Consider the following 14679-nt stretch of genomic DNA (forward strand, 5'->3'; position numbering starts at 1 on the left):
AACTCAGATACTTTGGCCACCTAATGAGAAGGAAGGACTCACTGGAGAAGAGCCTAATGCTGAGAAAGGTTGAGGGCAAGAGAAGAAGGGGACAACAGAGAATGAGGTGGCTGGATGGAGTCACTGAAGCAGTAGGCGTGAGCTTAAATGGACTCCAGCAGATGGTAGAGGACAGGAAGGCCTGGAGGAAAGTTGTCCATGGGGTCGTGATGGGTCGGACATGACTTTGCAACTAACAACAACAACAACAAAATTCCTTCTTATTTTAAGTTTGGCTCTCTCATTGTAAAACGTACTTTCCTCCATTGGTTTTGTCTTACATTAGGGTACTTTGGATAAAGGAGTCCGGCAAGGCTGTATACTGTCACCCTGCCTATTTTACTTATATGCAGAGCACATCATGAGAAAGACAGGGCTAGATGAATCAAAAGTTGGAATTAAGATTGCCGGAAGAAATATCAACAACCTAAGATATGCAGATAATACCACTCTAATGGCAGAAAGTGAAGAAGAACTAAAGAGCCTCGTGTTACGTGTGAAGAAGGAGAGTGCAAAACTTGGGTTGAAACTTAACATTAAGAAAACCAAGATCATAGCATCCGGCCCTCTCAATTCCTGGCAAATAGATGGGGAAGAAATGGAGGTAGTGACAGATTTTATTTTCCTGGGCTCCAAGATCACTGCAGATGGGGACTGTAGCCAAGAAATTAAAAGATGCTTACTCCTGGGGAGGAAAGCCATGGCAAATCTAGACAGCACACTAAAAAGCAGAGACATCACCCTGTCAACAAAAGTGTGTATAGTCAAGGCTATGGTCTTCCCAGTTGCAATGTATGGCAGTGAAAGCTGGACCATAAGAAAGGCTGAGCGCCAAAGAACTGAGGCCTTTGAACTATGGTGCTGGAGAAGACTCCTGCGAGTCCCTTGGACTGCAAGGCGATCAAACCAGTCAGTCCTAGAGGAGATCAACCCTGACTGCTCTTTAGAAGGCCAGATCTGAAGCTAAAACTCAAATACTTTGGCCACCTAATGAGAAGGAACGACTCACTGGAGAAGAGCCTCATGCTGGGAAAGATTGAGGGCAAGAGAAGAAGGGGACAACAGAGAATGAGGTGGCTGGATGGAGTCACTGAAGCAGTAGGCGTGAGCTTAAATGGACTCCAGCAGATGGTAGAGGACAGGAAGGCCTGGAGGAAAGTTGTCCATGGGGTCGTGATGGGTCAGACATGACTTTGCAACTAACAACAACAACAACAAAATTCCTTCTTATTTTAAGTTTGGCTCTCTCATTGTAAAATGTACTTTCCTCCATTGGTTTTGTCTTACATTAGGGTACTTTGGATAATAAGTTCACACCTTCTTCCCCATGGCTGCCCTTATTGGCAAATGAATGCACTCCCATATTGTACAAATCTGTGTCCTTTTATGAATGGTTGATGCTCTTCTTTTGATTTTTGGCAAGACTTATGATCATCATGTTTAATTCTACCAACTAACTCAGCAATTACTCTTCCATGAGCAAAATGGCACAGAAAAGATGGAGGCTGAGTTCCTATTTCAGATTTCTAAACCTGCATTAGTTTGCAGTGCTAATTTCTCCATTTGGAACTAGGCTGGAGGAGTGACAGTTGTTAGGATTTCAAGGCAATTATGAGTTCAGCAAAATGTGATCTTTGTTGTTGAAGAAACAGGGTCATCAGCAGTGCAGCATTGTAATATAGTGAATAATAAAATGATCTTAGAAATTACTATCATTGAGGATAAGTACTGGAAGTAATGAAACCTGACAAATTTGAATTTAATAGACCTTCCTTGAGATTAGCTTGTTCCATTAGATTTGCACTCCCTCTTTCTCATAGCCTTGTAGAGTTAAGGGCTTTTAAAAAAAAACAAATTTAATAACAAATGGTATTAGGCCCTCAAGTTGAGGATTCCACCTCTGTAATGTGAGAGGAAAGATCTTGGTTTATCTAATTTCCAGGAAGTAAGATCAACATAGGGATAGTGTGACTTGAGCTTGTTGTGCAGCGATTCTTTTTCTTGTATCTAGTCATTTCAATTTAAACACTGGAAAAACTGAAAAGGCAGATACAGGCACAAAAGCTAGTTCTACACCTCATAACTTGGGCTATTATGGGTATTATTAGGTCTTTAACTTCCTTTATTAATTAGAATTATATTAAGAAACTGGAGACAAGTGTACCACATCCTGACTGCCCCACCCAAAATTTTGGTATCTATGCAGTAGGAAGGTTGTTTTATACATATAAATAGGTGGAAAATCAGGGTAGTAAATTGTAGAGATACACATATTGAGCAAATTCTGTGCTGCAAATGGTTGCCATTTAACTCATGGGTGATGTAAGAAGCATCAGCCCATCCCATCAGATCCAGCAGAAGAGGAATGCTATGCCATCTGTGAGATGGGCAGCATCTAAGTTTTGTTAAATAAATAATTTGGTAGGGAGGTACACTTAATAAGACCTAGGATGTAGGCTTTTTCTGCTCGTCTTATGGAACATCCTCTCCCGCCCCACCCACAAAGTGAGACTGACTCAATTCCTGTTGGTTTACCAGAAGTCCCTCAAAACCTGGTTATGTTATCAAGCCCCAGGAGACCGATGTACTGAGGTTACTCCATGGTTGTTGAAATTTGCTACCATCTCGTAGCTTTTAATCACAATGTTTAATTTTTAATGGATTTTTTTTAAAAAAACTTTTATAGTTTTGTTGTATATCACCCAGAGTCACTTTTTTGTAAGATGGGTAGCCATATAAATTTGATGAATAAATAACTCATTACAGAAAATGGAGTTAGTGACCTGAAGCTTATACACACTGCCCTGTTGCACCATTGCCAAAGTAGGCCAGCAATCATTATCCGTAAACAGAAAAATAATAATGTCAAAACAGAAAAAAATAATAATGTCACCTTGCATTCACCCTCTAATTACCAGGGAAGTGACCTCTAGTTGTGCTTTTCTATTGTGTTTATAAAGTACCATTTCCATTTATTGAGTATTTCCTGTCGATTTTGGTTGGAACACTTTATTTCCTTACTCCAGCAATTCATTGGCTATTTCACAGAAGAAGGAACATCTCTTAATTGAATAAATAATTGGTCTGATCTCTAATATCTTCCAGACTTTCCTTTTAGCAGCAATGTTAAAATAGAATAGCAGCTGTGGCTTTTACCTGCTGAATAAAAATGTTACTGGTTTGGACCCTGGCAGATTTCTTTTTTTAAAAAAAAAATAAATCTGATATTTTCTTTAAGTCCAGGGCTGCATTCCTTCATTATTTCTCCATTCACTTGAAATACAACGCAATCAACAAGATGGTTAAAAAAAATCAAATATTCCAAATACTGAGAGATAATGGGAAATAAAATTAAAAACCAAATGAATGGTATTAGTTTTAATAAAAACTGATTAGGGAAAGCTGCTATTTCCCTGCACCTACTCTGCTGTAGATGAAGGGTGAGTAAACATTTTGGGCTGAGAGTTGTATTTAAAATGTTTTGGAAAACTGCAAATTGAGTGGTACAATGGTGCAAAATCAGCAAGATTCTGTCACGCAAGTGGGCAAAAACAGTACTTTCTTGAACTATGAGAAAGACACCTTGTTTATTATTTGAAAGTTCAGCCAAGTTATCTGTAGATATTTAATTATGTCTTGTCCACATTTGATATTATTCAGAGGGTGATACAAACTCTGGAAACGTTTTCTGTTAGTAAATGTTGCTGTTTCAAAAGAAGCAGAAAACTACAGCTTTCTGGTCATACATACCTTTCACGTTGATTAACTTCAGACATGCAGAGCATTCCAGGACAGGTGAACCGAAAAAGTAAAGTTGATATAATTAATACTCATTCCCCTTTTTGTAAACATTTTAGGCCAGATCTGTTGTTGGTAGAACTGCACCTGACTTTGAGCACTTTGGATCAAGGACAGCTTTGAAGCTTGCCTTTTTTTGTTTTGACCTTTTCTAGGAATGTCATAATTAAACATGGACGGTGGTATCTAAATTTGAAATGTAGAAAAGCCAAAGGAGGAGTGAGGGTTATTCCTTACTTTCATTAAAGGGAGGACCACCTATGTATTTATATATATCTGTGTATGTGTGTCTGCAAGCTTACCTATACATATAATGTGTGTGTGTGTGTGTGTGTGTTTCTAAAGTTACTAAAATAAATTTAAGATAAGTGGTAAACATAATTTTTTGTTCCCCAAACAAGTTATTCTGTGATATGGTTGACATCAGCACACATTGCCATGTTTACATGAAGCTGCCATGTGAGGTTAAACAAGCTTTTTTCTACCTTTACAGTTCCCAAGAATTCCAAGTGAGATTTCATTTTCTTTGGATGTACTACTTGCTTATTGATCAGAAATCTCTGGAAAAGGGTTGCATGACTAAATGAAACCACACTTGATAAAACTCACCAGAGAGAGGAAAAAATTGCTTCTCTGCCAGTACCATTAGTCAGAGTTTAGGAATTTTTTTAAAAAAGCATCTTCATTTATACAAAGAGAATACTGCATTAGCAGTTGGAATTTATATTATTTTTTGAAAGGTGGGTCATCCCAGGATCCCTTGGCAGAGTTCTAGATACAACACAAAATAGCTCAGCGCCTAATTCAGCCTAAATTTAATATCTATGGTTAATTACAGCGGTAACTAAATATAGGCTTAAATGTCAGCCACCACTTCCAGCACCTTTCTTTGGCTGTATTTACCTTCATTGTGCCTGATAAAGAATTGTGGAGGAATTTCACACCTGGGCATTAGTTGAGTTGATCTATAAAAGTGATGCACAATTTTTGTTGCTATCTTTTTATTTCTTTGGTCAGCATAACAACCTTTCCTTTCACAGAATTCAGCAATTGTCCCCCAGCATTTATCATACTTGTGATTTTTTTTTAATCTTCTGATCCCATGTTAAAGTGACGGTGGGAAAAACACTTTGCTTATTAGAATGATGAGACAGATTCTTCCCAAGCACTCAGAGACTGTTGTATTAATCTGAAGTATGTGTCTTCAATTCTAGGTCTCTTTTAAAAATATAATTTGACCACCATCAAAGCGGCAGCAACAGCTGCAGCTTTGTCCTCTGTTGGAACTACACTGTGTGCTATTTCATAGATGTATAGATACACGGCTCTTCAGTATTTCTCACAATGGGCCTGGCTAGCTAGATTGCTGGGAATTATAGAAGCATGATAAAGGAGGATTACAGATTCAACACATGGTATATTTATGGAACAGAATGGCATCTCTTGGGCCCCTGAAAAGGCCACAGCTGATCATTGTGGGCAATCTCAGAAGTTTACTGAGTAATTTTGGGTTAAACTCAGGGAGGAGATTTAACTCAAGTTAAAGATATAGTAGAAAAATATATAAGTAAATTTTTGTGAAATACTTCTAAAGCTGCAATTTATATAAACCACCTTTTGCATTGGTATACTAATTAACACTTTTATACATTAATATTACAGTAAACTCATGATTTGTTTGTATTCAGTTAAGAGATGGAATGCTATGCACCCTAGGAAGGGGTTTACATACTGAAATAGAAAATACTAGGGTTGTAATCCAAAATAAGAGCATTGTTATTGTAAAGACAATAAGACAAATGTGCTAACTGAGAAAAAATAATGATTAATCATATTACTTGCAGAAATAAAACATATCACTTTTGCAGGATATGTTAAACCAAAAGATGGTTGGCACTAAGGAGCATCAAGAATAATTGAAGTTAATTTGCACTTGTTAAATAAACTAGCCAAGTGCATCAAGAGATACATTACTCATGCTATTAAGTTGTGCACTTAGGTCTCCCTTTGTGAAGTACGTCTGCAGTCTTTATTTGTGTGTGTGTGAGTGTGTTTGTGTTTAGGCTCTGTATAGCACATTCTTCTCCCGTTTTTTCCTCCAGCAAAGGAAAGGAAGTTGGCTGAGAGAGAGACTGACTAGTTCAAACATGAACTTCCATGTTTTTATAATAGTTCTTAACCATCATCACCAGGGACGCGGTGGCTCAGTGGGTTAGGATGCTGAGCTTGTTGATCAGAAGGTCGGCAGTTTGGCGGGTCGAATCCTGAGTGCCACGTAACAGAGTGAGCGCCTGTTACTCGTCCCAGCTTCTACCAACCTAGCAGTTCGAAAGCACATAAAAATGCAAGTAGAAAAATAGGGACCACTACGGTGGGAAGGTAACAGCGTTCCGTGCGCCTTTGGCGTCTAGTCATGCCGGCCACATGACCACGGAGATGTCCTCGGACAAGCGCTGGCTCTTTGGCTTTGTAACGGAGATGAGCACCGGCCCCTAGAGTTGGAATCGACTAGCACACATATGCGAGGGAACCTTTACCTTTACCTTTTTAACCATCATCAATATATTTTTGCAGCAAAATATATTTCTGGTAATGACAACAATCTTAGTGCTGCAGCAGAATGGCAAAAATCAGTGAGCATGCTACTAAGTCCCTTATCTGAATTACCTTCTTAAGTTTACCATTATAGTAGATTGTACACAGATGATTGTGGTATGTCCTTCCTTACTTTCAGCCAACCTCCATCTTCTCTATTCTAAACAATGGGATGTGGCTCCTGCTGGTCTTCAGCTCATATTGGTGGTGGTTCTTAAAATGGCAATAATTTGGGCATATGAAGCAATTTTAAATTCCTTGGAATTGCAAGGATCTAGTTTGTGACTTTGCTACCAAGACATTGTATAGAACAACAGTCTGTTTTTTGTGTGTGAGAGAGTAATGAAATCAAACAGTTTAAGTACCACTGTTCTAGAGAAAAATGTAGCTACATGAGGTTGCAATCTCTGACCTAATTAGCATAATCTGAATAAACTTCCTATGAAGAGTGTTGCATTGAACAGGACTCTAGATGAAATGCAGAAACTTAGACAAACAGGTAGTCTTCAACTTACGATCATACAACAGTGCTAAAAAAAGTGACTTACAATCTGTCCTTAGGACCTCTGCAGCATCCTTACAGTCATGTGATCAAACTTTGGGCTCTTGGCAACCAGCATGTATTTACAATGAAGTCATGTGGTCCCCGCTTACAACCTTCCAAGGGAGTGTTCAACAAGGAAAGTCAAGGGGGAAAGCCAAATTTGCTTAGTAACTATATGATTCTCTTAATGACAGTGGCAAAAAGTTATAAAATCAGGGATGACTGACTAAATGGCATTGCTTAGTGAGGGAAGTTCTGGCCCCACATTTGGTTGTTAAGTCCAGGATTACCTATATTAACAAATGTACTCAATGATTTGATCATGGTCTAGATGACTGATGTAATACATATTTATATTTATACATAGACATCTCTTGGCACTTTAAATGCAAAAAGTACGTAAACTGCATTTAGGAAAATAGACAGGCAATCCTAGAATCCTGGTTGCTTATCTTGTTCTGAAATTTGACCGATTAAGCATGATATATTTAATATTGAATATTAAGCAACATTTTAATAGAAAGTGCCCAGGCAGAACATTTTTCTTCAGAAGAGAAGTGAAAAATCCTAAGGGAGAGGAGAGGAGTTGGGTCAGTCAGTGGATGTATATGTGAAAAACAAGTAGTCCTCGACTTAGAACTGTTCATTTAGTGACCATTTGAAATTACAGAGGCACTGAAAAAAGTAACTCAAAACTGTTTTTCATACTTACCACCATTGCAGTATTCCCATGGTCATGTGATCAAAATTCAAAAATTTGGCAGCTGACTCATATTTATGATGGTTGCAGTGTCCTGGGGGGTCATGTGATCCCCTTTTGTGACCCTCTGACAAGCAAAGTCAATGAGGAAGCCAGATTCTTTTAACAACCATGTTGCTAACTTAACAGCTGCAGTGATTCTCTTACAACTGTGGTAAAAAAGTCGTAAAAATGGGGCAAAATTCACTTAACAAATGTTTTGTTTAGCAACAGAAATTTTGGGTTCAATTGTGGTTGTAAGTCGTGGACTATCTGTATAGAAATTATAAAACAGGAACAAAGTTAAGTTCCATTTAGAGAAGACTTAAGTAATCTTCCATCTTCAATTGTTTCCTCACCCTTCCAAAGTACATAGATCATATAGATTTGCCACATACGAGTGTGCTGTCTTACAATGGCAGTTGCAGTCGCTGTTAGGTGAATCTCGCACAGTCATTAGATGTCGTATCATTACCATTTTTTGATCTCTGGAGGGCTTCCCCATTCACTTTGCTTGCCATAAGCAGGCAGTAGAAGTTGCAAATGATGATCACATGATCATGGGATGCTGCAAGTAGAATTGTGAGGTAGTTGCCAAGCATCCGAATGGCGATCACATGACTGCGGAGACACTGCAATGGCCACAACTATGAGGTCCTAAGTCTTCCAATTCAGCACCATTGTAACTTTGAACTGTTGCTGAATGAGTGATCTCTGAATGAAGACTTCCTGTATACATAAAGCAATGACTCCTGAGAAAACACTTTCATTCAAGACATGTTACTTGAAATTCCAAAGTGAAATACATTATTTATAGATTTCATGGTGATGACGCATAGGTGAACGTCTGTGGAATGGCATCTATGTTGATGAATGATCTCCTTTCTGGGAACAACAATCCCCAGGGCTGACATGTTTTAGTCATTTTTTAAAAATTCAGCTGTGTTGGCCTTCTCTTAATAATATTTCTAACACTTAATTTTGGTTTTGGTTTTAGTTCTTCCTACTGTATTGTTAATGTTGTCATAGCTGTTTTAAACCACTTTAGGATTTTTTTTTTTAATAATTGGAAACAGTATTAAATACTTGGAATAAACATGTACTGGCACCTTACTACCTCTCTTATAACCACACCCTGACAAATAATATTTCAAAAAAAGATGTCTCTGTTTATAACCCAGGTGTACAACCCAACAAGTCTAAGATTCTGGGATTAGCTCTGGCCCCAGAAAGCCAGACTCAAAAGCTGCCACCAAGTGCAATTTTTAATTTGGCAGAATAAATGACTGCAGTGTAATCATTATGCATATACATTCACCATGCTATTTCTTTTCAGGGTAAATAATGCTGTGCTGCATGAAGAAAAGTGGAAAAGGCAGCCACTGAAATGAAAGGTGATAAAGAGAAAAAAGAAAACAAATCTAAATATAATTTAAACTGACACCATTCACTATACTTCTCTACAAATTTCAGTCCTCGCAAACTGTCCTTGCTTTATTATACCCATATACTGTTTAATACATTGCATTTTTTCTTTAAACTTCTCACCTTTCTTTTTTCTCAAAATCTCATCAATTCCATGCAATTGTGTTTTTTTAACCCTTAACTCTTCCTTTACATATTTTACAATTCAATTTTCATTCATTCATTCATTCATTCTCTATATGACCAAACTACCTCACTGTTGTTCTTTCATAACTCTTTCATATTCACTTCACATTAATTTATTACCATTCATTCATAACTTTACCTGTTTTTGTTTGACCACACAGTTACAGTAAATGCTCCATTGCTGGTGCATTTTATGTTGCTCCCATATATCCAAATCTACTGCCACATAACACTGTAAAATGGGCAGAATGTCTTTAACAAATGTTCAGTTTCCAGTTCCCAGTCCACATCTATGCACTATATTTCTATTAGCACCTGTCCAATTTAAAATTTCTTCATTCATTTTCTAAACTCTTGCTTGTATTCTTTTTCATAATTCCCTTTAGTGTAATTCCATGTACTTCTATGTCACATTGTAACATAATTCTTTTCATTCTGTTCCAATCAGCTTCTAAATTTTCTTTTGTCCACATTTTGTTCATTCTTTTGGAAGATTAATCTATTTTATCATGCTTTTCCATATAAGATTTGTTCTTTTCCTTCCTACAATTGTTGCATTGTCATTCTCATTTCAATTTGCTTTTCTTCCATATCTGTTTTCCCCAAGATTTACTCTCGATTTTACCAACAAATGGTTTGCCCCACATTCAAAATCTGTCAACATCATTTTATTCTTTACTAATTCTGTCAATCTTTTATAATTTATATTACATCCATATTCATTCCTTTGCCATAGGAGCATATGAATATATTTGTGCCTTAACCAACTAGAGCTTTTGCTAAACAGACACTCAACATTCACCATTCTTATTCATTCTTGGGTTTCTGAATGAACCAATAGCTGTTTCTGTACTCTATCATCTCATTCCCATCAGCCATTCATGTCATCTGGCAGAGAAATTTTCCCCTCTGAATTGCATTCATTTATAATATTGTATTATTCCCACAAAACTCATCTCTAGTTGTTCCATTATTACTGTTCACTGGAATATAAAATACAACTATGATCAGCCTATGATTCTTAATTTTATACAAATACACAGCCTAGATGATGCCAATCAATATTTTCTAACATAGGTTTGCCTTTTGATTCATAATTATTGTGAACTATATATCTTCATTTAACAGCATGTGTTCATCACCCCACTCCAGAAGATCAGATCCACTTATTTAACTTCTATAAACTTTCCTCCATTTTCATATAAACACAACATATCACATTTTCTTTCATTAATTATTTTACTAATTCATATTCTTTATAGATTATGCCACCAATAATCCAGATGACAATCCACCATATGCTATGGTCATCAGGAAATAGATTTTGCTATCTGTTATGGTTTTGGTCAAATCAGGCTTTCTTGTTACACTTTTTGGTAAAATAAAGATGGTGTGGCCAGGTTGCTCACACTCTATGCAGCATTCATAGCTAAGTGAAAGAACAAGGCGCAATTTCGGTAGTGTGCATTAAGTTCATTAAAAAGCAAGGTTTACTCCAAGCCTGTTTATAGTGTTGTATGCAAACTAGGATCTCTAGATTAGACTACAGAGATTAGCTGCTGTCAGGATATGAATTTTAATCTTACTACTATAATTAACTAATTAAATTTATATTAAATGTAAATGAAATCAAACCAAATTTAATTTTTATCTTGAACCTATACATTACTTTTTGGAAAGTGGCCCCTGTGTAGAACTATGGGTTCCTGAACTTGAGAAGGTTTTATGCTTCTGTCGTATAGCAATTCAGAGAGCAATTAGTTCCAAAAGATTGAGGTCGTTAGACATCAAAACTGTACCATTCAGTTTAACTCTCTCAAGCCTCATTTACATCAATAAATCTGGAGAGAAGATATTGTTATTTATGGCAATTGACTATTGAAATCCATTAAACATTAATAATAATAATAATAATAATAATAATAATAATAATAATAATAATAATAATAAGAAGAAGAAGAAGAAGAAGAAGAAGAAGAAGAAGAAGAGCCTTGGTGGAGCAGTGGGCTAATGCCTCCTTAAGTAACACCAGCTGCCTGCAATTAGTGCAGGTTCGCATCCCACCAGGCTCAAGGTTGACTCAGCCTTCCATCCTTCAGAGGTAGGTAAAATGAAGACCCAGATTGTTGGGGGCAATAAGCTGACTTTGTAATAATGCCGCTTGGGGGGGCTGAAAGCCCTAATAAGCAGGCATATACATAGAATGAAGGCTATTGCTAAGCACATTGGTTTGTGCTTAAATTGTAAGCCGCCCTGAGTCTTCGGAGAAGGGCGGGATATAAATGGGATTAAAATAAAATAAATAAAAATAAAATAAAATAAAATAAAATAAAATAAAATAATAATAATAATAATAATAATAATAATAATAATAATAATAATAATAATAATAATAATAATAATAATAATAATAAGAAGAAGAAGAAGAAGAAGAAGAAGAAGAAGAAGAAGAAGAAGAAGAAGAAGAAGAAGAAGAAGAAGAAGAAGAAGAAGTTGGAAGGGACCTTGGAGGTCATCTAGTCCAACCCCCTGCTCAGGCAGGAAACCCTATACCATTTCAGGCAAATGGCTGTCCAGTCTCTTCTTAAAAATTTTCAATGTTGGAACATTCACCACTTCTGGAGGCAGGTTGTTCCACTGATTAATTGTTCTGTCAGGAAGTTTCTCCTTAGTTCTAGGTTGCTTCTCTCCTTGACTAGTTTCCATCCACTGCTTCTTGTCTTCAGGTACTTTGGAGAATAGCTTGACTCCCTCTTCTTTGTGGCAGCCCTTGAGATATTGGAACACTGCTATCATGTCACCCCTCACCCTTCTCTTCATTAAACTACACATACCCAATTCCAGCAACCGTTCCCTATATGTTTTAGCCTCCAGTCCCCCAATCATCTTTGTTGCTCTTCTCTGTACCCTTTCTAGAGTCTTGACATTTATAATTGATATCAGTAAAAGTGCAAACCCTTTCACTAGTCATTATGTTTTCTTTTAATATCATCATTCAGTTATACATGACTTGGGTCTACAGTGGTACTATGGTTATTACCTGCAGAATTCCCAGCCTTATAGTTATTCTGGAGCATTATCACAATGCATCTAGAAAGCCTGTTGGATTAGGGATGGCCTTCAAAATGGGAGGAGAACATCACAATGCCAATGGAATGTGTATTGTGGATGGATGGATGGAGAGAGAGAGGGGGGGGAGAGAGAGAGTGAGAGAGAGAGAATATCTGTTTTCTTTATTGAAGGTGTGCATTGTTTTGGACAGATTATTTTAGATGTTTATAGCCCTAAAATCTATGCCAGGTGGCAGCACCTAATTGACCATTACGGATCTTGAAAAGCTAACCGGTGTTAGGCCTAGCTAGGATTTTGATGAGAGAATATCAGGGAATCCCAGAGGTTTAGACCAACCTAGGAAGCAAAGAAGTCAAAATTAAGTTACTTTCACATTGAATAGAATGTTTGTGGGTGCTTAGTTGTGAAGTCACCAGGACTTCAGCTTATCTTGACATAGACTTTCCCTACAGCCCTAAAGTTTATTAATTCATTTTCAGTAAGTGATATCTGGCATTTAAAGAAAGCCTTTAAAATACTTGTCCCATTCAAAAATGATATATATTCAGATAAAAATAAATGCACCAAACCTTGTGTGTGTTCTTTAGTTTAGCCTAGCCTAGCCTAGCCTAGCCTAGTTTATCTTATCTGATAAATGCTCAAAATAAAAATGATCACCCTTCAAACTAGTAACAGCATATAATATATTCTTTTCAGAAAGTGCAATCCTTACATCTACTTACCAAGAATAAGAATACTTTCATAAGTCAGAGATTGGCTATGTAGTCTTGCACTCTCATATAATGGTCTATCTTGGCAGTTGGGTGAATTTACTTCCAGCTCGGCTGAGCTATGGAGTTCGTTTTCAGACAGAAACTTTGGAAGTTGGTAGAGCATGAGCAGAAGCTAGTTCCTGATTACTTCATTCCTTAACGCAACTTTTGGACTTTAATTGCCCTAGTAAGTTTTGTTAAGGTGAATGCTAGCTTGAGAAATCTGTATTTCCCCATCAATGATCCAGATGAAGTAAACAAAGTAAAACAAAAATTCTGTGAGTTTTCCTCTTCTGTTTAATAGATTCAAGTCACTTGCAAAGCTTCGGGCTGCCTGAATATTTTCTTTTTTCTCTTTCTGTTGGAGTGGGAGATTTTTTTTTACTCCAGGAATTTTGCAGTAGCTTGAGGACAGGCACTGATTCTCTCTCTCTCTCTCTCTCTCTTCCTCCTTCCCTCCCTCCCTTCTTTCCTCCCTTCATCAGAAAATACTGCTTGTTTTGTGTAACAAACAATCATGTATTTCCTTTCCAAGAGTGCTTATCACGCATTAGTCTACAAATTTGATTTTATTACTTTTATCTGAAAGAAAGTCGTATCACATTTTGCTTCTCTCATTTTATTTCATCCCCTGGCTTTTCAGGAAAAAATATTTGATGTAAATAAATGAATTCAGAGTCAGTGATTCTACAATGGCTCCTCTTATACTTGCCTCTTATACTTGCCTTTTAGCTTTTGCAGAGAAAGTTGAGTTATCTTCATCAGCAAAATTGAAGGATTCTACCTCTTATCAGTTTCTTTTTTCCTCACTTTGTTGACTGTAAATTTGTAAGAATACAATCCATATATGCAGACATGCACACACATAAACACACATTTATCCATACTATAGAAATAGTCCTGATATAATATTAAAATATTGAATGCAAATATGCATTTGGCACTATTTTTTTGTTATATTTGGTCATGGGATACATAATTTTTTTTTTATTTTTATTACATTTATATCCCGCCCTTCTCCGAAGACTCAGGGCGGCTTACAAGCTTAGCAGTAGCCTTCATTCTATGTATATGCCTGCTTGTTAGGGCTTTCACACACACCCCAAGCGGCATTATTACAAAGTCAGCTTATTGCCCCCAACAATCTGGGTCCTCATTTTACCTACCTCGGAAGGATGGAAGGCTGAGTCAACCTTGAGCCTGGTGGGATGCGAACCTGCACTAATTGCAGGCAGCTGGTGTTACTTAAGGAGGCATCAGCCCACTGCTCCACCAAGGCTCTAATAATATACAGGCTATTTTGCATAATATGATTATTCATGGTTAAACTATGCATGATTTGCTTGATCCAATTTTCTTGGTTAGTACAACCTAGTGAACCATAAACTAACCATACAGGCTGAAGGTACACTTCACTCCAATTGTATCTACATTTTTATAAAATGGATCAAGCATTGGAATAGACTCATACTCCTCACTGTATCCCCTGCATGACCCCATATCTACTTTAGAGGAGCAATATATGGAAA

General features: G+C 37.0%; 1 protein-coding gene across 1 annotated transcript in view; it reads left to right on the top strand.

Moving 5' to 3' along the window:
• Window positions 1-14679, top strand: part of FOXN3 (forkhead box N3) — a 228826-nt gene that overhangs the window by 20983 nt on the left and 193164 nt on the right. The window contains exon 2 of the mRNA XM_081322211.1: window positions 9052-9109. The gene's annotated coding sequence lies outside the window, so the exon portion shown is untranslated. The remainder of the gene's footprint in view (window positions 1-9051; window positions 9110-14679) is intronic.

This window comes from Vipera berus, assembly GCF_964194415.1.
Source record: "Vipera berus genome assembly, chromosome: 1".
In the NCBI taxonomy this organism is placed as follows: domain Eukaryota; kingdom Metazoa; phylum Chordata; class Lepidosauria; order Squamata; family Viperidae; genus Vipera; species Vipera berus.